The 23603-nt window shown below is 37.6% G+C and overlaps 1 long non-coding RNA gene and 1 pseudogene across 1 annotated transcript; both read left to right on the forward strand.

Moving 5' to 3' along the window:
- Positions 1-320: 320 nt before the first annotated feature.
- LOC106716406 lies at positions 321-2051 on the forward strand. Its single transcript, XR_001357282.2, has 3 exons — positions 321-392; positions 1344-1435; positions 2016-2051. It is a non-coding gene; the product is annotated as an uncharacterized LOC106716406 (long non-coding RNA).
- A 749-nt stretch (positions 2052-2800) lies between these two features.
- On the forward strand, positions 2801-22029 carry LOC106716405 (annotated as a pseudogene).
- Positions 22030-23603: the final 1574 nt, after the last annotated feature.

A 23603-nucleotide genomic window follows, 5' to 3' on the forward strand; every position in this document is an offset into this window, starting at 1 on the left:
TTTCGTTGCGAAAAATAGGGACATTTTTGCTTTCAGCGCTTACGTAGGCTAAACTATAGGACCTACATAAAAACGATTTATGGACGAATTGTAGCTCTTTAAATTTTCTGAATAAAAGTCTGCAACGTTCTAAATAAAAGTAAAACTATAATAGATAGCATATATCTATCTATCTATTATAGTTTTCTCACAATAACCATTTTTCCTCTGTGCGGTTCGCATTATGATTTAAAACCTACGTTCAAAGATATCGTGTAAAGAACTCTTAAAGTATCCATAATTTATTCTTTTTGTAGAATAAGATTTTGTTTCCTTGTTTCAGTTGTCGCTGTTAAAATTGTGGTGTCTGAAAATAATTGTACACGTTTAGAGCGACATCAAATCAACAAAAGGTATGGTTTTATATTTTAATATCATCAGTTTGAAGGTTTTATAACTCTATGTAAAGTGTGATGTCTTATTACATCAATACTTCATTAGTAAAATCTTATATAGAAACTACTGAGGCAGAAAGTCTATAGAAGCAATAAAGAAGGTAGAATGGAAACAAATGACACAGCGACGGGCATTAAAAGAAAGGGACTTGGTAACGATGGAAAGTTAAATAAAAAGACGCTTATCAGCTGTTTTGAGGATGGCCCTCCTTTTATTGCCTTTAAAATTTTATGATTGCGACTCTTGGTAATTAGGTTCGGGGCACAATGGGATAAGATATTTATTTGGCATTAAATACCTAATTTTTATTTTTATCTATAATTAATCATGTATAGGTATATTGTAAATAAATACAAAATGATACTGTCATTTGTCATGCCAGAATGCAGTATTAAAGTGTTCTTGGATAAAGCTTAAATTTTTGTTGTTTGCTCAGGATGAAAAACAATAATTTGTGCATTCTATACGAGGTTGAGTGATTATATTTCTATAATAAATTAAACTGAGATACTTTCAGTTAATTAATTAATATGTAATAAATATTAATAATTATATAATATGAAAGTTAATTAAATAATTAATTAATTGTAATATTAATATTCAATATTTATGTCTGTATTTTCACTCTGTGTGTTATCATCTTTATAATTTTACAACCAAGAGCAAAGCGTTGCTACTCAACGCTTTCGAGAAAAAAAAAGTCTTAAGAAACTTAATATATTTTTGTCCATAGAAGATTTTTAAACTTTATTAAAAAAATATATTCCTTAAGATTTATACTTTAGTAAGATGTTATTTTGAAAATAGTAATATGACTTTATAATCAGTAAAATAAAAAAATAGTACGTCTGGTATATTGTTCTATGTGCATGTGTTTCAAGTGATGATATAGCTTTTTACATTTTCAGGATTAATAAAAGTAAAGAAGAAGAAAGGAAAGGGTTATCATTAATCAATATCAGAAGCAGTGGCTCAACATCAAGTAATAAATTAATAAGTAGTAAGTGGAATTAAACTTTTTATAACATTAATGTGGGCTTACATTGCCGTAACATAAAAGGGATGACAATACGGTTCAGTACTAATGTTTCTGCAATGGAAACCCATATTAAAGGTTTAAGCTTGATGGAGCAGACCAATGTACCATGGTAAAAATTTATTTAATTCATAACACTGCAACTTCTCAAACTTTCACAACGAGAGTCAAGACCTTCTGTAAATGAAAATAAAAAAAATATACAAGTATTCATTCCACTCGAAACTTTCTCCCTAATAGTTCTTTATACCTATAGGGGTAAAGTTCAAATTGGCTCGTATTATTAACTCCGATATAGATTACTGGTTGCGAACAAGTTCGGACCGCGGAGTTTGGAAAGTTTTGAGTGCATTGCTGAGTTAGTCTACCGTTCGGTTCTCTTTAACTAAACCGGCTGGAAATTGTTCAATACAGCCGTTTAAAATTATTTTTAAAAAGTTTCACAAGGCGTTTTTGTTCAACGTTTTATATTAGCATCAGTTGTTGTTGTAAAGTTGAACATAAATTCTATAAAATTAAGTTCTATTAAATTTATTTTCTTCAGGTTTTCCAATTGATCATGAAACGATACGGAGTTCAAAAAAAGAAAGGTAAAGTATGTTTTTATCGAAATAAAATAGCAGATCTAAACGTCTACAACTCTTTAGCATGTTATAATTCAGAAATGTTTAACAATGGTAGACGCCAGCAACAACAAAATCTGTTGCACGTCTCTCCCGGTGAAATACCACGACCAAACAGAAAACAGGCGTGAAGTGGAAACACCTCCGCGTTTCGTCTGACGATTGTGGTGCCGGAGGCCTTATTTTAGTCCTTCCTTCACACCATTTTCTTATAAAGAAAATGATGAAAATGGGAAGGGGATTTGTCGGAAAAGAAGACGCATAGTAAGGGGAAATGTTCTCTTTCTGTGCGTCCCCTTCTCCGTTGATTAAAGGTAGGCAACGCAACTGCATTTACGGATGTCTAAAGGCAGTGGTCGCTTCGCAATTTCAGCGAATAAAATGGTCGTTGCTCGTTTGCCACCTTATGTTATAAAAAACACAAATTTTGTTAACCTTGTATATAATTTTTTTTACAAGCATGTTAATTAAATTACTGTATTATAATTTAATATAAGCTCTGATATTGGGTTAGCCTGATTAAACATCTGTGAACAATGTTCAAAGTAAAGATATTAAACTTAGGCTCTGTTCAAACAATATAGACCATCAGCAATCTAATTATTCCCCATCTCGCAAGTAAACACCGCGGGCGTAGTTTAACAACGGTTAACTATGCATAAATTAAACTCGGATTAATAATATAACCGCGAAACACGGCGCAGTCATGACGCCGCATAATGACGATCCGATCTCTATTTACGACCTTACGTGTTGTATAAGACTTTATACAACACATTATGAGTATATAGTTTCATGAAGACATATGCCCTTTTTCGACAAAATTATTAATATTTCTTGATTATTTATAATTTATTGTTGATTTATTCCGTATTTATTATTGATGTATTACATAATTCGCAGGTCAATTACGCACAGAAAATCGTGGACACAACGAAGTGTTAACAGATATGAATCTAGTGCACATATCAGTGAAAAATGTAAGTATAAAATTTGTTTAAAATATAACCGAGAAGAATTACTACATTACTCTTTGGAATTGTGTCTTTTAAATAAATCGGATAGACATAGACTTAGTGAGAAAAGAGTCATATCTTTTAAGAGATGTTAATATTTTCGTTCAATTTTTGTGTTCGTCTTGTTGCTAAAGTTATTAATTATTGACGAATGTGACGAAGTGATTGTTATTTGTTTCAGATGATAAACATTTAAGGTACAAACGTGAATTAGGATCCTCCAATATTATTATCACTCATCATTTTACAGAGAAAATAGTCACATCAGGCGAAGATGTAAGTTTATAATAGACTGAGTTATCCCTCCATGTTATGTAATTATTCAGGTGGATGTAAAGGAGCCAACTGAAAACCAGCGCAGGGACTGCTTTAGGCCGTCTCTGCATACGCTGAGTTGGCGCCTTTTACCACATTTCTCTAAATTATTTTCATAAATATATGGTGTGATTTTTTGGAACGAAGTTCCTTATCGCGCGTTGTGAAAGGGGGCTAGACGGAAAAAATTCTTACGAAAAGTTGTCACGACACTTTTTGCTATAGTAAATATGTTAACGACAAATGAGCGCTACTTCACCATGGCAACGACGTGACAATATATAACGAAAATTCATAGAAATAAAATGTACTTCTTGTGAAGACTTAAGTTTTTTATTCATAGAATAAACATTGGTTCCTTCACTAATTAATCGAAAGGAACTTCGTTCCATCCGGGTGTCCCTTGACACCTCTCAAGTTTTTTTTTCTCTTGTACTTGTGTGGTCATAAACGAGTTTCTTGTTCTTTATACAAAATTAAATTGACCTAATTATCCTTGTCTACCCTGAATGCGGTCTACGCTGACCAAGTGCGGGTTGACTTGACATACATCTTTGAATTTCTATGCTCACATGAGAAGGATTTCCTACGATGTTATTTTTTTACAGTAGGAACTTTGTAACTTTTGTTATGAGGAGTTTATACAAGGCTAGGCTTCTGATAAATTGTGCTTAAATTTATTCCTTATACATAATCATTGTGGCTCCAACTTCCCCGAAAAGGACAATATGCTAAATGTACTGCGAAAATTTATTACCGCAAATAATAATAAATAATGCCCTTGTTTAGGCAAACAACTGCTGGATAAAGTTGTTGGAAATTGTCTCTTTAATGTACGTTTTTGTTATCTCCATAAATCAAGTAAAATTGTTACAATGTGTAATATTTACAATGAAACACGAGTACGCAGTCCAAGATGTTTATTGCCAACTGGCGTATAAAATAATCACATTAAATAAGGTACTTACACAAAGTTGTTCTGTAGCTACCTACATTACACTCCTCTACACTAATTAAGAACTATCTTAAAACTATCTTACAACAATAATGACAACATACTTAACCCTAAGGAATACTAACTAAGAATTACAGAACATAAATAATAAGTCTTAACTTAAATAAAATAAAATACAAAAATCTTAATTACTTAGGCTTAACTAATCGGCACTGCCTAATAGGGCGAACTCTAAGTGCGGCAGCCGCGGACACATGTCCTGACCCGCCCGGTGAAGCCGGAGCGGGCTGCGGCTGCGACGCCGGCGGCTCGGCCACGCGCGGCGCCCTCTCTCCCGTCGGCCCCTCCGATTCTTCCTCCTCCTCCGACCCCGCGCCCCCGGGGTCTGATCCTTGAGCGTTCGCACTGTCTACCTGTTCACCCAACACAGACGGGGCAGACGCGAGCGATTGCCTGCTCTCGCTCGGTCTCCTACGCAACTGATCGATATGTCTGTGCACCACCCCACCGTCTGATCCTCTTACCTTAAAATTACTGCTTCCAAGAACCTCTACTACCTGCCCCGGAATCCATTTCTCCCCTTTCAGGTACTGCCTGTACCAAACCGTATCAGACTTGTCGAAAGTCCGGTTGGCCCCGCCGGCCGCCTCCTGCTGACGTTGTTGTGCGCAACGCACTTTGCCCTCCCGATCCGGTCTAATTACATCGAGGCGGGTACGTATCGGTCTGCCGAGTAAAAGCATCGCCGGGCTCTCGCCAGTCGTACAATGTTCCACGTTTCGGTAGTAAAGTAAAAATGACCACAGAGCCCTGTTTATGTCCCGCTTCTCTTGCAGCGCCTTTTTAATTATCCTCTTAAGCGTTTTAACCGCGTTTTCGGCTAACCCGTTCGATGATGGGTGATAAGGTGGAGTAAAAATGTGTTGTATGCCGTTATACTTGTTAAAATATTCGAACTCTTTCGAAGCGAACTGCGTACCGTTATCAGTGACGATCTGCTTCGGTATACCGAATCGGCTGAATAATTCATTTAAACGATCAATTAAATAGCTCGCCGAAACCCCCGTCATGTGGAAAACTTCGATCCACTTGGACATCGCATCCACCACCACCAAAAATGTTTTCCCCCCGATTGGGCCCAAGAAATCTAAATGGAGGCGAGTCCAGGGGCGCGATGGCCAGGGCCACATGCGCGGTGTCTGCCGTGGCGGCGCGTCCGCCTGCGCCGCGCACGCCTCGCACTCCCGGCACGCGCGCTCCACCGCTTCGTCGATGCCCGCCCACCATACATAGCTGCGGGCGAGCGCCTTGGACTTTACTATGCCCATGTGGGGTTCGTGAATAATTTTTAAAATTTTACTTTTACATTGTTCCGGCACTACTAACCGGTGCCCCCACATAACGCATCCTAACTCCTCGTATAACTCATTTCGCCTATTCCAGTACGGTTTCATATTCGTTAACTCGCAATGTGCAGGCCAACCGTCCCGTATGTATAGCAATACTTTAGCCAGTATTGGATCCCGTAACGTCTCGTTTTTTATTTCATTATAGTCTAAACATAAAGAATCTTGAATACAATGTAAGTACGTTTGCTCAGGCGGTGTCGGCTCGCTTTGTTTACAGTCGATCGGCAAACGTGACAGACCGTCCGCGCTATTTTCATCAGTTCGCACATACTCAATGTCGAACGAGTAAGCCGACAGAATAATCGCCCAGCGCTGCATACGACTGGCTACCATAGCAGGGATACCCGTGTTCGGACCGAAAATAGATACCAAGGGTTTGTGGTCTGTCCGCAGCGTGAAATGTCGACCGTATAAATATTGATGAAATTTATTTACGCAAAAAATTATAGCCAACGCCTCGCGATGTATCTGTGAATAGTTCTTTTCGGCATCGGTCAGCGTCCGCGAGGCATACGCTACCGGGCGCTCGACGCCGCTGCCGGCGTCGATCTGCGTCAGCACGCCGCCGATGCCACGCCCACTCGCGTCGCACGTTACTACTAATGGCTTCTTGGAATCATAATGGGCTAGGGTGTCCACGCTACTTAGTATTTTTTTTATTTTAATAAATGCATTTTCACATTCCGCAGACCAATACCACTCTTTATCTTTCTTTAATAACTCATATAACGGAACCAACCTGCCACTCATATTCTTTATAAATTTCCCATAAAAATTCAGAATTCCTAAAAATGACCTAAGTTCCGAAACATTACTTGGCCTAGGTAGCTTTGCAATAGCCTCGATTTTAGATGGGTCCGTTTTGATCCCGTCTTTACTGATTACGTAACCCAAGTATCGAATTTCGTTGACTAGGAAAACACATTTGCTAGATTTTAACTTGAGACCCGAATTATGTAGTCTACTAAAGACTTCCTGTAATGCCTCCAAATGCTCGCTTATTGTTTTACCGCCTATGATGACGTCATCTAAAAAGATCTCCACATTAGAAATTCCCCGTAACAGATTGCACATAATACGCTGAAAAATTCCCGGACTGGACGCCAAGCCGTAAACGAGCCTATTATACCTATATAGCCCCCTGTGCGTATTGATAACGGTGTATTTTTTTGTGTCGTCTAGTTCAATCTGATTGTAAGCCTGCGACAAATCGATCTTGGAAAAGAAGCAAGCCCCGCTTAACCTAACCATTAAATCCTCGATCCGCGGCAAGGGGTACCGATCGATCTGCAAAACCGGATTTAACGTTGCTTTGTAGTCAGCGCAAACCCTCAAGGATCCGTCCGCTTTATTTACCGGTACTAGAGGAGAGGCCCAGTCGGAGCAGTCGACGGGCTCGATGACGCTGTCGCGCAGCATGCGATCCAGCTCGGCGTCGACGCGCTCGCGCAGCGCGTACGGCAGTGGCCGCGCGCGGTGGAACACCGGCGTTGCCCCTTCCCGCACGCGCAGCGTCGCCTGGCCACCCGTAAAGCGACCGAGTCCGCCACTGAATAATTCCTTATACCTAGAACATAGTTTATTTAACTCAGTAGACCATGTTATTTTCCCATTATTAACGTCTATCTTATGACAACCACTCAACATTGGAACTCTTATATTTAACTCAGTGAGCCACTGTCGACCGAGTAATGATGTATTACCACCAGTGATAATAAATAATTCTAACCTTTTTTTGTGGTCACCATATCGGACCATTGGTTTGATTAAACCTAACGGCTTTATTTTTGAGCCGTCATAAAAATTTAAAATTAATGCACTGTTTTGTATACGATGATGCTTAAAGTATAGGTTGTATGTGTCAGCACTTATACACGATACAGCCGAGCCAGTATCCACTTCCATATTAATAGTAACCGCGTCAACTACGACGGGGAGACTCACCGGTCTGTAATCGTTGAGGCAGAGGTGGTGGAAGTTTTCCTCCAGGCTCTCCTCACTGAGGTCTTCTGCTCCCGCGTAATTCAGCAAGGCACGGTCGCCGGCCCGCTGTCCGCCGGAGCCACGTCCGCCGCGCTCGGGACACGCGCGCCGTAAATGTCCCTTCCGCCTGCACCAGCTGCACATATAATTACGGAACCGACATACTGCATACCGGTGATCCGACGACCCGCAGCCTGTACAAACTGCATACCGGCTTCCGACCCTCTCGTCTGCGGCCGCACCGCCACGCCACCTCTCCGCACCTAGTGTCCCGCTCTGTCCGCTCGTCGCTCCTCCACGCAAACCAGGTGCGCTGTCCCGCGCTCCCTTGCCTCTTATCACCCTGGGAAGAACACCACGCTCACCACCATGACTTATCGTATTCACTGCTTGTATTGCTTGACTGCCACCGTCCAGAGGCTTCTCAACTGCTGCCGCATCCCGCTCTGCCGCTTCCAACGTGCTTGCTATTTTAACTGCCTTCGTATAGGACAAAGAGTCGTCTTCGGCGAATAGGCGCTGCCGTATGACATCACTGCGGAGGCCACACACAAATTGATCACGCAGATTCTCGTTGAGGTTGCTTCCAAACACACAGTACCGTGATAATTTCTTAAGTTCCGCCACGTATTCCGATACATTTTCCTCGGTGGTCTGTCTGCGCTGCCTGAACTTATATCGTTCGGCCAGCACGGAAGGCGTCGGTTCCAAGTGTTGTTGCATTAAATCCACCGCCTCCTTGAACTTGAGCTCAGAAGGTTTCTTGGGACTAGCCAAATTTACTAAGAGCTCATAGGCTTCCTCCCCCATTACTGCGATCAATGTCGGCAGCTGAACCTCCGGCTTGATTCCGTTGGCAACGAAGTACATCTCGAGCCGATCCACGTAGGACGCCCACGCAGCACTCCGCATTTCAAAAGCGCCTATTAGTCCCACCGACATTTCGAACGTAAACAAGTGTAAACACCGTGCAACACCCTAAACGACTGCACACCGCACAAAATATCACACCCGCACGTCTTCCGTTTTATCCTCGTCGCCACTGTAATATTTACAATGAAACACGAGTACGCAGTCCAAGATGTTTATTGCCAACTGGCGTATAAAATAATCACATTAAATAAGGTACTTACACAAAGTTGTTCTGTAGCTACCTACATTACACAATGTTGTGGATATTTTTTCTGTATCTACTTACTTCTTGTTTTAATTGCCGAGTGAACTAAAAGGAAAGTATTATTCATATATCATAAGGTACCATGAATGTTAAGGGCCTTACCAGAAAAAACTTAGACAGGATTTTTAAATACATTTTAGTTCCAACATAAGTCGACCCTTTTATACCGTGACTTTTGCCCAGCGCGGATTTTTGACAAATCTCATTGAAACTTTATTATATGTAGACTTACGAAATGTAATCTTTACCAATAAATAATGAAGTATTTATACCGAAATCATTGTGGTGATACATATTTATAGTGAAACATATCACCACGTTGACGTCAATAATGTCAATCAGTAGAGGTCAAAGGGATCTTCTTCTTGAGGTGCCTCCCGACTAGCGAAGGTTGGCGGTCAGTTCTCCATATTTCTGTTTATCCCTTGCGAGGCGAAATCAAAGATCAAACAATTAGGGATACAGGATGCACATGTTTAATTAAACAATGTCTAACAGTATTTTTTTGGACTAATACAGTAAAAATACAGTTTTTAAGTTATTTAATTATTATTACGTATAAAATGGTTTTGTTTCTGTTATTGCAGATAAGTCTAGAATGTACTGCTACAGCTGAAAGGCCACCGAGATTCATTTGGGAGAGAGATGGTGTCGTTATATCATCAAATACTGATTCGAGGTAATTTAATAAAACAAGACTGCAGTTCCCCTGATATTGCAGATGTCGATGATCATCTCGGTGTTCCCGCTGTTTGTTTGCCCATGAAAAAATAAGAGAAAGTCGCTAGGAGAGATCTTTATCTGTTCATTTACGTTCATACAAGTTTGCACACATGTTAGTCGGTTGTGGATACTTCTAATGCTGTCATCCTTTTGTGTTTCGAGATCTACAATTTAAGTAATCATAATTTCAGATATATCCTCGGTCAGATGATGTCACCTTCAGGTATTGGTGTCATCTCTCACTTCAATATATCGCGGGCTCGTGTGGAGGATGGCGGACTGTTCTCCTGCGTGGCGTACGAAGGAGACTCCAGTACCAGACATGTGGCTAGAGTTGATGTTTTTGGTACGAACTTGCTTACAGTATTTCTAACTGATATAGCGAAATTTTAGATGGATGGATAGGATTCTTGTTATTATTTATCTCCAGAAGCAGATCTGAAATTTGGCATATTTATTGAACATAGTGTGGAAGAACACGTAGGCTATTGAGTGTTTTTTTAATTCGGAGTCGCTGGCAAAAGCTAGTCATTTTATAAAAATACAAATTCTAATGAAAGAATCGACAAAAAAAATGTTGTTTTCGTACAACGAGTAAAGTGGAAAAACAGTTTTTCACAGAACGGACTTTGGTCGGGTCAAATAAAGCCTCTTATGTGGACGCAGAATAACATTTTGTTTTTATAGGTCCGCCATATATTAGAACGTTGCCGCCCATCAAAGTGCAAAGTGGGCAGCCGCTCAAATTACGCTGCCCTTACTACGGCTACCCCATAAGGTAAACGAGTTTTTTTTGTTTTCTCAGCTCATATGAAAGACAAAGAAATATCTCAAAGAAGTAATACTTTATATTTGCAAATAATCTGGTATAAAAAATTATATTTGAAAAGGAGTAGAAATTTTTAAGGTACTTTTGCAATTTCAGTAAATTGGAATGGGAACATAAAGGAAAGAAAATTGTCAATTCATTGATACCTCAGCATTCGAGGTATCGACGTTCTTCAGTTGTTGCGAAAGGCCGAAAGAACGTGAAGAAGAAAAGAAAAAAACGACAACTCTTCGAACCAGTAGAGGATGGTGTGTTGAGCATACCACGGGTGACTAAAGAACTGAATGGTGAAATGTACACATGTATTGTGTACAGTCCATCAGGGGAAATGGCTAGAAGGTAAGGTATTGAGACAATGAAACACTTAATAAGTACAAGTCTAGAAGTCTAGTAGAATTAAAATTAAAAAGTAGAAAATGGAGACAAATGGAGGAAAAAGGAATGTACCACAAAAGACAAACTTTCCTAATTTCCAACCGTATTCCAAACATTTTACTAATTCAACTGTTTCAAATTAGAACAAACATCACTTAACTTCATCATCATCTCCGTAGTCGTATTCCACTGACGTGGGATCGGCGCAGAAAATTTAATAAAGCTTAACAAACTTACAGTATTATATTTGGATACTAGATCTTAAACTCAATCATTTTAAACACATTAATAAAATTGTAAAGATTTTAAAAATGAACCCGTGTTTTACTGATTCCAGATCATTCGAAGTACAAGTGGTAGAAGCACCAGCGTTAGATGAGCTCCGTGTTGGTACGGGATTAAAGGAAGGTCAAATTGTACAAATAACTTGCAACATAATCAGTGGAGATCCTCCGATATTCTTTTCGTGGCTAAAAGACGGGATGAAGATACCAGCGAGTTTGAAAGTAATTGTTTAAAAATAATTTGTGATGTAGGTAGATTGAAAATTTATAGATTATTTTGATCCTATCTCGTGGGATTGATGATAAAAGGATTTTTGTATTAAAGCTATTTATTTTGTAGTTTTATCTAATTTAAGTTCATATTTATTAAGATGCCAATTTATTTTATTGGCCTTTAAACTTATATAACTTCAATCTATATTAAAATAACGTAAGGTATATTTAAAATAATAACTGAAAATTATTTCTGAAAATGTAACTCCTAAAATATTTGTGGTAACACAACAATTTTTTTTTTCAATGTATGAAATTGAGTTTACCTAAAACTTCATTTCAGATTAATGAACGAAGTTCAGAATTATTTAGTGTTCTTATAATAAAAAGAGTTTCACTGGAACACTGTGGCAAATATACTTGCATTGCGACGAATCATGTCGGGAAAGTCAATCAAACAGCGGATCTCTACATAAATGGTTTGTGATTCAATATGATTTTGTATTTTAAGGAAATAAATATTTTTAAAATGAGATATTTTGTTGACAGTTGCACCAAAATGGGTGGAAGAACCGACAAATACTTCACTATTATTGGGTCAGCGAGGTGTTATATATTGTAATGCGAATGGATATCCAACACCGCAAATACATTGGATGAAGAGAGATGGTAAAGTTTGCTGGAGTAACAAACGATTTTAAACTTTATAGTTTCATTTTTATATTGATCTTTCAAATAATAATGTTAAACCCAAATTAAATCACACTCTAATAAACCCTAAAAGCTAGTTTCCTGAAATCATTCTTGATTTTTTTTTTCAAATTAAAAATTTAGAAAACTACTATTGTATCAATTATAGCAACTCTTGGTATATGGAGACCAGTACTGGACCTGGCCGGTGGTGGTGTCATCAGTTACCCCAATGGTACACTCATTATAGAAGTGGTATCACTCTCCGACGAGGGAGTGTACGCTTGCAACGTTGAGAATGGTGTTGGAGATGCGTTGAACAAGAATTTATGGATTAATGTTAATAGTAAGTATTTTGTTTAAGAATAAACGTGGTTTCTTGGAGTTTTGTAGAAATTAGAGGAAGTAAATGTTGGTACTCGTAAAATAAGAATTTATTCTTAGAGTAATACTCTAATATGGTGAGTATTGGGCTTTGAAGATTCAAACGAAGAAGTTTGGTGTTACATTATGATGTACGAATTCACATATATGCTATATCAACACACAAATCTTTCTTTTATCTTTTATCGTTTATACCATGGGGAGTGTTCCGAAGAACTGTTTGGAACGATTCCTGCCGCCGAGTTTCGTCATCGGACGACCCGACAGACCGCCAGGTACCATCCATACCATCTGGATGGCTGGCATTCCACAACAGTGCGGTTCTCGCGAAATTTCTTGCCGCGCACGGCCGCGTTGTGGAATGGTCTGTCCTCGGCGGTATTTCCAAACCACTACGACTTGGGGTCCTTCAAGAAGCGAGCATATCTCTTTCTTAAAGGCCGGCAACGCATCTGCAATTCTCGTAGTGTTGCGGATGTCCATGGGTGTCGATGATCACTTCGGTGTTCGCGCCGCTCGTTTGCCCCGTTCTCATATAAAATAAAAAAAACACAAATAACAACTTGTCTACAGTTTTAATGTAAAAGACTGATAATAATTAATAAACATAAAGTTTTTTCTAGAGCCGGTGCATTTTGAATCTGTGGGTACAAATCTGACAACTAAGCTAGGGCTGCCAGTAACGTTGACATGTCGACCTCTTGGTGACAGCCCTATAAGAGTCAAATGGACTGTGAATGGTAAAGGTGTGGATTTTACAACATCGAGGTAAGATTTGAACCAATAAAAACAATGTGATGAAATAATATACTTATCGAACGCCATCTATTCATTCTAAAATAAATTTACACTATAGGATCCCAAAAATATTTGAAAGAGAAGTTTTATTTCAGTTTCAGTACCTGATAATAGATGACGCTTTCTTCAACTAAAATTTTAGTGATTCTTTTTAGAAATTAAAATTTCACAGTAAGTTTACATTGCAATCGTTAGAGATTTTTTAGAACTTTTAACTTCCAGAATAACTGTGGCTGAAAGTGTAAACCCGAATGGCATTAAAAGCACTATAAATATAAACTACGTGGAGAGTAGAGATGGTGGCACTTATGAATGTAGAGCGAGCAATCCCTACGGAGTGGCAACTTATTTGATTCATTTGGATATATTAGGTAATTTTACAAGACAGTATTGTTAAGAATAATCTTGTCTTGGATGCTGATTCTTAAATATAAAAGGTCCACTACAATTAAACTTCACATGAGGATGATATTAGATATAAATTAATGACGACAGAGAAAGAGAGAAAGTCGTATTTTATAATTCAATTTTACCCATAATATTTTGTCCTTATGCAGCTTTATATATTATGGCTTCTTTCCTTTATATACCTCATCTTCTCTTTCTATATGTTCTCTTTCTATACCTTAATATTAGGTTTACATCTAAAATAATATATTAAATAAATATTTCACAATTTAATAAAATTATTTATTGTGGTTATTCCAGAGCCACCGACACCACCGTTAGACTTGCAAGTGGACTCTGTCTCCAGTAACTCTGTGAAGTTATCTTGGAGGGATGCGCTCAGTGCTCACGTGCAGTACTACACTCTACAGTACGCCACAAATGACTACATGCTGTGGGACTCAGGAAAGAGTATTAATATAACAAGGTATAGAAGTATGATGTATATGTTTAGATTTAGATTATCTGTGATATGATTTACTATGTATTTTACGACATTTGCCGAATAATAAGCTAAGCACGTTTATTATTATTTTTTTCTAATTGTTAAAGTAGAACCAATTAAATTATATATTAGAACTTTATTTAAAAATTAAAATTTTCAATATAAATCTTTGCTATTTCCAGGCAAGAGAATGATATAAGACAAAACATAGAGCTCCGAGATCTTCAGCCTGCAGTCGACTACAGAGTCAGAGTTGCATCTGGCAACCAAGTTGACCTCAGCCAATTCACGCAGGCAGTGCATTTCACTACAATGCAAGAAGGTTGGCTTCTTATCTTTTTAGTATTGTAACATTTCAAAGTTGAAGACAGCCAACTGTCATTCGACTCACCAGATTTAGAAACTCTATGGACAGACAGGACCTTATGAACGTTCGGGACAAAAAAATATTTCAGAATACAAATTTATTAGCAAACAATTTTCGGAAAATTTTGGTTTCATCGGTTGTTTAAGGCGTATTGTATTGTGAATATTCTTCCAGCACCATCATCAAGTCCATTGAGCGTTCAAGTTCAGTCAACGGAGAACCCGGGCGAGCTGGTGGTGTGGTGGTTAGCGCCGCCGCGAGAGACGCACCGCGGCCCGCTGCAAGGATACCACGTGAAGGCTGTTCCAAGAATCAGCGGTGAATCAGGTATCATTGATTTACGATAGATGGCGCTAATCAACTGATTTTATAAAGTTTTATTGATGCGAAAGATGGCGCTGTACTTTATACATTTCTCTACTTTCAAGGTCCAAATGATACACACACAAAAATGGTAAAAGTAACTCCACGGAATGGGAAACAAGAGACCATTTTAAGTGGTCTATTAAAAAATACCAGGTAAAATTATTTATTATTTCATATTTATTTCTACATGCACATGTTAAAAGAGCAGAGCTCTATTAAGACAATGCAATAAAACTTCGGTTTCTTGTTAAAGATCTAAGAAGTCTGTTATCTGAGAATTATCTGTTAATGTTGAACATTTAATTACTATGTATTTCAGGTACGCTGTATCTGTGAGTGCGTTTAATTCTGCAGGCACTGGTCCTTATTCACTGCCGGTGTATCAAACGACCAGAGAAGGAGGTAAAGGTCATTAATTTTTAATACAACAAAAAGGTGGAACAAAAGTTCTTTTTATAATTATTCGACTGATAATAGGGTCGATGGTAATGTTTTTCGTGTTGTTCGCATGTATGTACGTTGTTTCCATGGATGTCGGTTTGTTTGTATGTAAATTCAATTGTAACAGAGTCTAAATAACTGAACCGATTTTGATGAATGAGCTTTCATTCAATTCGTCTTCATCCCTGGAGTATCTAAGGATATATTACACCAGCATAAATCACACGCACAGTGTGTGTGGGAGATGAAAAATTTTAGATATTCCAACCGTCACATATTTTATTCTAATGCGTCTCAAGAACCATAACTTTTAAAGTCCAAATATAATTCTATCTATAATTATATCTTCATCTAATGTCCACGGCTTTTTAACATTCACTTATACTCAAATTTTCTATGGTAATCAAGAATGTTGAGCCTATAAAGACCATTGATAATTATATTAATTACAATTTTTTCAGCACCAGAACATTCGCCTGCGGCGGTGGAGTGCCGCGGCGTATCGTCGTCGTCACTGCGCGTCGCCTGGCAACCAGTGTCGTCACAAGGCACTTCTCTACTCGGTTATACAGTACACTATAGCACTGAAGGTACGCCTTTTGATAGTTTGTTGGCAGTCTGTACACTAAAGTGGAAATTATGATAGTTATTCATCTATAGTATGTATTATATTATTAAGTGGCTGTAAACGGCAATTTAATCTAAGGATCTGATGGTTTAAATGTTACCTATACCAAGTTCTATTTTATTTTAAATCGCTTCAATGACGATGGCATAAAATCGTTGGTCTAAACACCCAAACAAGGTCTGAACGTTGTTGTATTAAAGCAACAAAATATATATAAAAATGTGTCAGACACTTTTTCTCACCTTTCCAGATGGTCCATGGTCAAATCTAACATCACCGCATACAGAGCTTTACCTTCAAGGACTAATGAAGTACACCAACTATACGATTAAAGTGGCAGGATTCTCTAGTTATGGAGTTGGACCATTCTCTTACCCTGTGATCTGTACAACCTTACAAGATGGTAAGCGGTAAGCTTTATTAACTTTAGAAGAAGAGGCTAAATTCATAAAGATGCAGAAAGAGTTTAATCATTCCCAAACCAACCAATTGTTCCCAAAAAAGTCAGTAACGATTTTCTAAGATCAAATTAGCAATAATGGACATGGCTTTAGTTGCCAATAACAATAATTCCATACTTAATAATTATATTCCAGTGCCCGGTCCCCCTTCAGCTATAAAGTTGTTAGTTTCATCACCAACTTCACTCCTCGTTAGCTGGAAGAAACCTGATCAACCCAATGGTGAAATCACGCACTACACTGTCTATGTGAAACCTGTTTCAAGGTAATACGCTAGGTGATTAAATTGAACAGTTAACGACTTGATGAATATACTTGAAATGAGGATTAAATTAAGTGCACGATTTTTTCCTCATAGACAGTGTCACACAGATTTGTTAAATGCCCGTAGTGAAGTTGTAAGATATTTCATTTTCTTCGTCTTATTAGGAATCTCTTCTTAAAATCGAAGTGATTGTTTTGCTAGTGTTTTTATATTCCGATATTAAACGTTACAATATGTACCAGTACGGGCGCTCCGCAGCACTACCGTATAGAAGCGAGTCAGGAGTCGAACCTGTCGCGTCAGTTCACGTTCCCTCTGGCCGCGCTGTCTGCCGCACGGTACGAGGTCTTCGTACGCGCTCACACAGCAGCTGGCGAAGGCGCTCCCAGCAACAGAGTGCACGCAGAACTCACCTCTAAAGGTTAGTAGAATTTCCAAAATTTAACATCTCTGCTTAAGATTTAAAAATCTACTTACTCTCTCTCTCTTCTACCCTACTCCTTTCTCTTTACATTGTTCCCTCAATGCTAACGTTTCCGAACTTTCTATTGGACCATCTCTTGTACGGTGTTTATCTTCTGTATGAAAATTTACTATCCTACGTTTATGGGTAAATGTACTAATCCTACCTTCACTTGTCAAATCCATTTATCTTACCTATCTTTTCCTTATAAGAAAAAGGTAGATAGGGGTAGATTTGGTCTTTGACACATATAGTCTTCAAATGTAAATCGGAATTACTTCCGCTTGACACGTATCTTTTCATATATTTTATAGAAATAAGATACTTTTTTGTACAGTTATATAATAAAAACATGTATTATGTCTAGTGGTGGCCGGCGTGTCGTCTCTGGGCGGTGCGGTGTGGGCGGGAGTGGGGAGGTCGTTGTTGTTGTCCTGCGCCTGCGTGGGCTCTCCGCCGCCGCGCACTGTGTGGTATCACAACCACAACATTATCACTCATCACCCGCGCTTCACACGGAACCACGACGACAGTCTGCTCATTAATAGTGAGTAAACAGTTATATTTAGTGAATATTAAGTTGTGAGTAAATAAATAGGGACGCATATTAAGTCAATGCAAGGCAACTTAGTAGGAAGTGGAATACCACGAACAAAGGCGACGTCTGTACTGATTATTATCAATGCATAAATTTAAAACATTTTTTTTATTTCAGATATTGATCAATCTCTAAGCGGTAACTATACCTGCTTAGCCAAGAACCTGTATGGATCTGATTCCGTTTCTTATGAAGTATCAGTCCTGCCCACTCCAGAACCGCCAAGCTTGAGAGTAACGTCACACAAGAACGCCTTGCACGTCCAATGGGACCCACCAAGGAAGTTAAATGGAAAGATACAGAAAATTGGTAAGTTCTTAAGAGATTCTAACATATGTACGTTACATTATCTGTCATTAAAGGCAGGCATCTACAACCTTACTACTTCTTGCAGAAGTATATGGGTTTAGTTACTTCGCAATTTTAGCGAAATCTGGTAGTCACTTGTTCTTTTATCATCTTCTAATATCAATAAAGCATTTTTATCGAGATTGATTCATTGCATTGTTCATTATTTGATCCTGCATATGCATTAAATTGAATGGTGTACTTTGCAGGATATAACTTGACATGGAAAGAAGCAAACATTTCATGGCAGGATTCGTGGTCTAACAAAGGCACATCAATCCGAGACGTATATGAATTTACAATACAAGGCTTGAAATGTGGCACTAAGTATTCTCTGCGTATGACGGCTGCCAATAGTGTTGGGTCTTCGCAGCCATCTTACCTTGATGCTACTACTTTAGGAGGGGGTAATTAATGTTCTTATTTTTAAGACAAAGGTAGCAATCGTATAAACGGTTCACCAATGCTACACATTTCCTACAAAATCGGAAGAAATTCAAGAGTTGCCAGTTTAATACGTGTGCACATACTAGGATCGACAATAAATGAGAAGATACAAAAGTGAATATGGAAGTAAATCAACTTGGAAAATTGTGACAACTGAAAAATAAAAAAAAATCTTAAGCCTTTTTTAATATTTGATAATATGTGATCCACAGTGCCAATAGCGCCAACTACAACAGAATGGTTCTGGAGCAACGCCAGTCACATCTACATCCAGCTGAGCGGCTGGGACGATAATGGATGCGAGATCACTAAGTGGGACGTCGATTATAAGGAATATGGAACTAAATTGTGGAGGAAAGCAGAAAATAGACTGGTGAGGAAAAACTTTAATTCTAAAGCTAGTTAAATTAAGAATAGAGTTTATTTCATAACTCAATCAATAAGTATACTTATGATGTTTGAATACGAAAGAAGCGAGAAATTATGGCGCCGATTTCTAAGATATGAGGACGCGTTTTAGAAATTAGATTTTAATAAGCTGATCGGCATGATTTTCCCAGTGATCTGAGAATGTGTATTCCTGTAGATTAACATTATGGTCAATATTTCAGCCCCAATTGGACCAAACTTGGAACCACTACATAGCAGCATCAATACTGAACCAACCGAACACATTTGTGATCGCCGACCTGTTCCCTGCTCAGTGGTACCAGATTAAGATCGTCGCGGAGAATTCTGCAGGAATATCCACTTCGTTGTATAATTACGCTACGACAAATGTTTTAGGAGGTACGATGAAGCGAAGTTTGTTTCTTTGCGTTCTGAGTGTATCACTTTAAGTGGGTTTGCAAAAAGTTTTCGTCCTTCAGGACGATTTATTATGTAACAAAAAATGTGTACCGAATCTCGCAAGGTTAGCCAATAATATCATTGCCTTCTGATATAATCATGAACTAGTCTTTAACGTGTTTCCCAAAGACGTTCGTTTTATCAGATGGTGAAGTCCTATCAGACAGTTCTAATTGCTTTCACTGTCTTTGTTTTCAGAATCAATTGGTCCTCCCACAGACTTCATGGACTTGAACATGTTGGTGATCATCTGCAGTTCTATTCTGCTGATGCTCTGCTCTTTAGCCTGCGTCTATATTTTAGTTAAGAGGCACCAGTAAGTTGTTTTATTGAGTACTTTTTATAAGGCTAATACAAATAATGTTTATCTGATAAATATATTTTTAATTGGTACCACAGATATATTCCTCGTCGTTTAAAACAAAAAAAAACGTAAGGATTTTAATTTCGTATCTATCTTCAGTAAAGTGCACACCTTTAGGTGATAAATGAGTAGCTGTCGCCCGCGACTCCGTCCGTGTAGAATTATAAAAAAACATGCTTAGCCTATGTGTCCTTCCAGACTAAGTTCTATATCTTCCCCTGGAATTTCAGCCTGATCTGTTAATTCATCTAAACATTCGCATTTAACTCGCTGACTGCGGAGTGCAAGTCGGAGCGCAGCAATGTGACCGCAAACACGCCGCAGAGCGCGCCCGGCGACAACCGCGTCTACAGCACACCTGTACATCTCACTGCTGATACTAAACACGGTATGTGTTAAGCTTAAGATTATTTAGAAATTCACACTTAACAGTACCCTCTAACAAGTGAGTCATCATTCAGTTCAGACAGATACAGGGATACACTCAAGCACCCTTTGTAGAATGTTATAGCAAATGGTACTAGACAACGTGTTCGCCTGCTTGTAGTATCTCTTACTACTATGGTCGATCGATATCTACGCGTTAACAACGTGGATGTCACAAGAAAGACGTTTCTGGATAGGTGTAAAAATCGATAGCCTCTATAAAAAATTATAATACGTTCAGTCCTTAGGTGATAGTTTTGACTGACTTTTCTAAGCGTGTAGTTTGAGTAGTCCATTAAGGCCATGGAATCACGATCTTTAATAGATATGAGGTAGAAAAAAATCATACGTCGGAAACTATCGGTTTCTTTTTTATTAATGTTGACATTTACATATTAACCGGATGTGTATTTTCATTTTTCAGAGTTGTACGAAATAAGTCCATACGCACAATTTGCGATTGGTTTCCGTACATTTGGACACGTCGATAACCAAGAGATTCCAAGCAGAATACACACACCAGGGAACAGCAAATCTAGATATGATAGCGGTAAGAATATTTCAATAGCTTTAAATGTGTAATTCAATAAATTGCTAGCTATGATTGAGACAATAAGATTCATAGAATGAACGCCCAGTAGTACTGTAATATTGTTGAACATGATGGATAAGAAAGGGACGGAATTTTATATATGACTAGCTGTCGCCCGCGACTCCGTCCGCGCGCAGTTAAAAAAAAAAGAAATTAAAAATAGTTGTTGGCCGATTCTCAGACCTACTGAATATGCTCACAAAATTTCATGAGAATTGGTCAAGCCGTTTCGGAGGAGTACGGGAACGAAAACTGTGACACGAGAATTTTATATATTACTAGCTTTTACCCGCGACTCCGTCCGCGCGGAACAATAAATAGAAAACGGGATAAAAATTATCCTATGTCCGTTTCCTGGTTCTAAGCTACCTGCCCACCAATTTTCAGTCAAATCGATTCAGCCGTTCTTGAGTTATAAATAGTGTAACTAACACGACTTTCTTTTATATATATATAGATATTAGATGAAACATAGGGATCTGATGTACCAATTTAACTCATAAGTATTTCCCGTTGGGCCGATCGAATCCATAGAATAAATCAATCAAATGGGAATAAAATCCCATCGAGATGATCGATTGGTGTTACGGTTGGCCCAACGGGAAATGCCTTCATATCTAAGTATGTGTGAGATAGGTTTTAAGAAGAACAAGATAGTTAATTTGTTTTTTTTTTTGTTTCAGAAACAAGCTTTCAAATGAGATCAGAGTCAGAAGAAAGTGACTGCGTGTCGCGAACTACGACATTGAAAAGTAATCCAAGAAGTACGTTATTTTTATCTTTTAGTTTTTTCTGAACTTTTCCATATAGTAAGCTGTTTATCTGAGTTTCCAGTACCCTTAAAGTTCTACAGAATATAATGTTGCTAATGTTTTCTTAATCTTTCTGCAGAAAAGATTTTTTATTAAATTATAGATTATTTTATCTCACATAAATGCCAATGTTTGGATGTATGGATTAATGAATGGATGGACAAATGATTGTTAGAAGGCATTTCCAGATCGAAATTTGAGATAGAACATAGTCTGGAAGAACACATAGTGTACTTTTAAAGTTTTTTTTTTTATTCCGCGCAGACGGAGTCGAGCACGACATCTTGTTAAAGAAAAATAAATAAAAGCAGCTCGATTACATTTTATTCGATTTTTTTTACAGAAACCTGCAGAATTCCACATCACAGGTAGCTGCAAGAAGAATTTAAATTTAGATAAGATTGTCTTAATAGATATTTCTCCAAGAATACTGTAAAAATTGATCTAGATAACCTTATAGCATACAATTATTGCTCACATTTAAATTTTTTTTTGTAATTAATTTTTTGAACTATTAGAACTTACATTTTACACTTTTATGTAAATTTACAATTACATAAAACTTACTACTATTAGAATAGGAAATATTTTTTTTTTCTAAATTTGACATTTCTTCAATTTTTTTTACACTTGTAAAAATAGCTTATTTAAAATTCTAAAAACATTTATGTTGTAAATTTTCTTTACAATCTTATAAAATAATTAAAATTTTAGTATATGTATTTAACATCTAAAAATTCAATCAAATCAATCAATTCAATCTAATCATTCGGATATATTTTTCATGGTTACTTTTTTTAATTTCACAATGACGAAGTATCGACTGTTAGTATACAATAAATATAGTTCGTTTCATCATATCATTCTTAAATTTAATAATTCTTAAATATAATTCACTGCCAAATAATGCCAAATATTAAATTAAATTTCATGTCATGTGTAACTGTTTTTATTAATATTTGAAACTAATTACCTGAATATTTGTAATTTAATATTATTTTTTTAATATTTTAAAAGATATTTTTGAAATTAACGATTGTAATTATTGCTTCTGCTATTGGAGTAGTGAAATTTTATTGTAATTTTTATCTTCAAAAAGACTGATTATTTTTAATATTTATTTCATATCATTCAAATATGTAAATCCTCGATTTACTAGATGTACAATTCTTATGTAAAATATAAATGTTAGAATATTGTTATGATGTTTTATTTTCCACAAAGTTATAATAAAAGCCGGTAAACAAAAACACAGATATTATATACATAGCTGTCGCCCGCGACTACTTCTATGATATTAGACTATGTTCTACATCTGTGCCAAATTTCATTTTTTTTTTATATCATAACGTGGCAAATGAGCAAACGGCCTCCTGGATTCGCCGCAATAGCAAGGCGACCGTTGCCCATAGACATCTTTTAACAGTGGTAGATCCCGCAACAACAATATTTGATGGGTGCACGAATTGGCCGGGGCGACCGGTGCAATACCACGACCACACAGAAGACAGGCGTGAAGTGGAAGCTATTCCGCGTTTCATCTGATTAGTGTGATACCGGAGGTCTAATTTTAATCCCCTTTCCCTTCCCATCTTTTTCTTATTAGAAATGGATGGGAAGGGGAAGTGGATTTGGCGGAAGAGGGGACGCATAGGAAGGAGAAATATCCTCTTTCTGTGCATCCCCTTCTCCGTTAATTAAAGGTAGGCAAGGCATCTGCATTTGCGGATGTCTATGGGCAACGGTCGCCTCGCTATTGCGGCGAATCCAGGTGGCCGTTTGCTCGTTTGCCACCTTATGATATAAAAAAGAAAGAATTAACAAGAGTGTTATAATTTACAGTGAAAAATATCAATAACTCAATTTTCGGAACGAACGCGCTGAGAAGTTTTCATATAAAAATTGATGGAAACTAGAGCTCGGGTACAGTGTGCAGTCGCACGGTAAATTGTTATCGAACGTGTTTCCGGAATTAGTTTTGAATATTTTGTGTAACTTGTTGTGGAATAATATTTCTGTACATCTTCTGCATTAGTGTT

The sequence above is a fragment of the Papilio machaon genome, chromosome 25 (genome assembly GCF_912999745.1).
Source record: "Papilio machaon chromosome 25, ilPapMach1.1, whole genome shotgun sequence".
NCBI classification, from domain to species: domain Eukaryota; kingdom Metazoa; phylum Arthropoda; class Insecta; order Lepidoptera; family Papilionidae; genus Papilio; species Papilio machaon.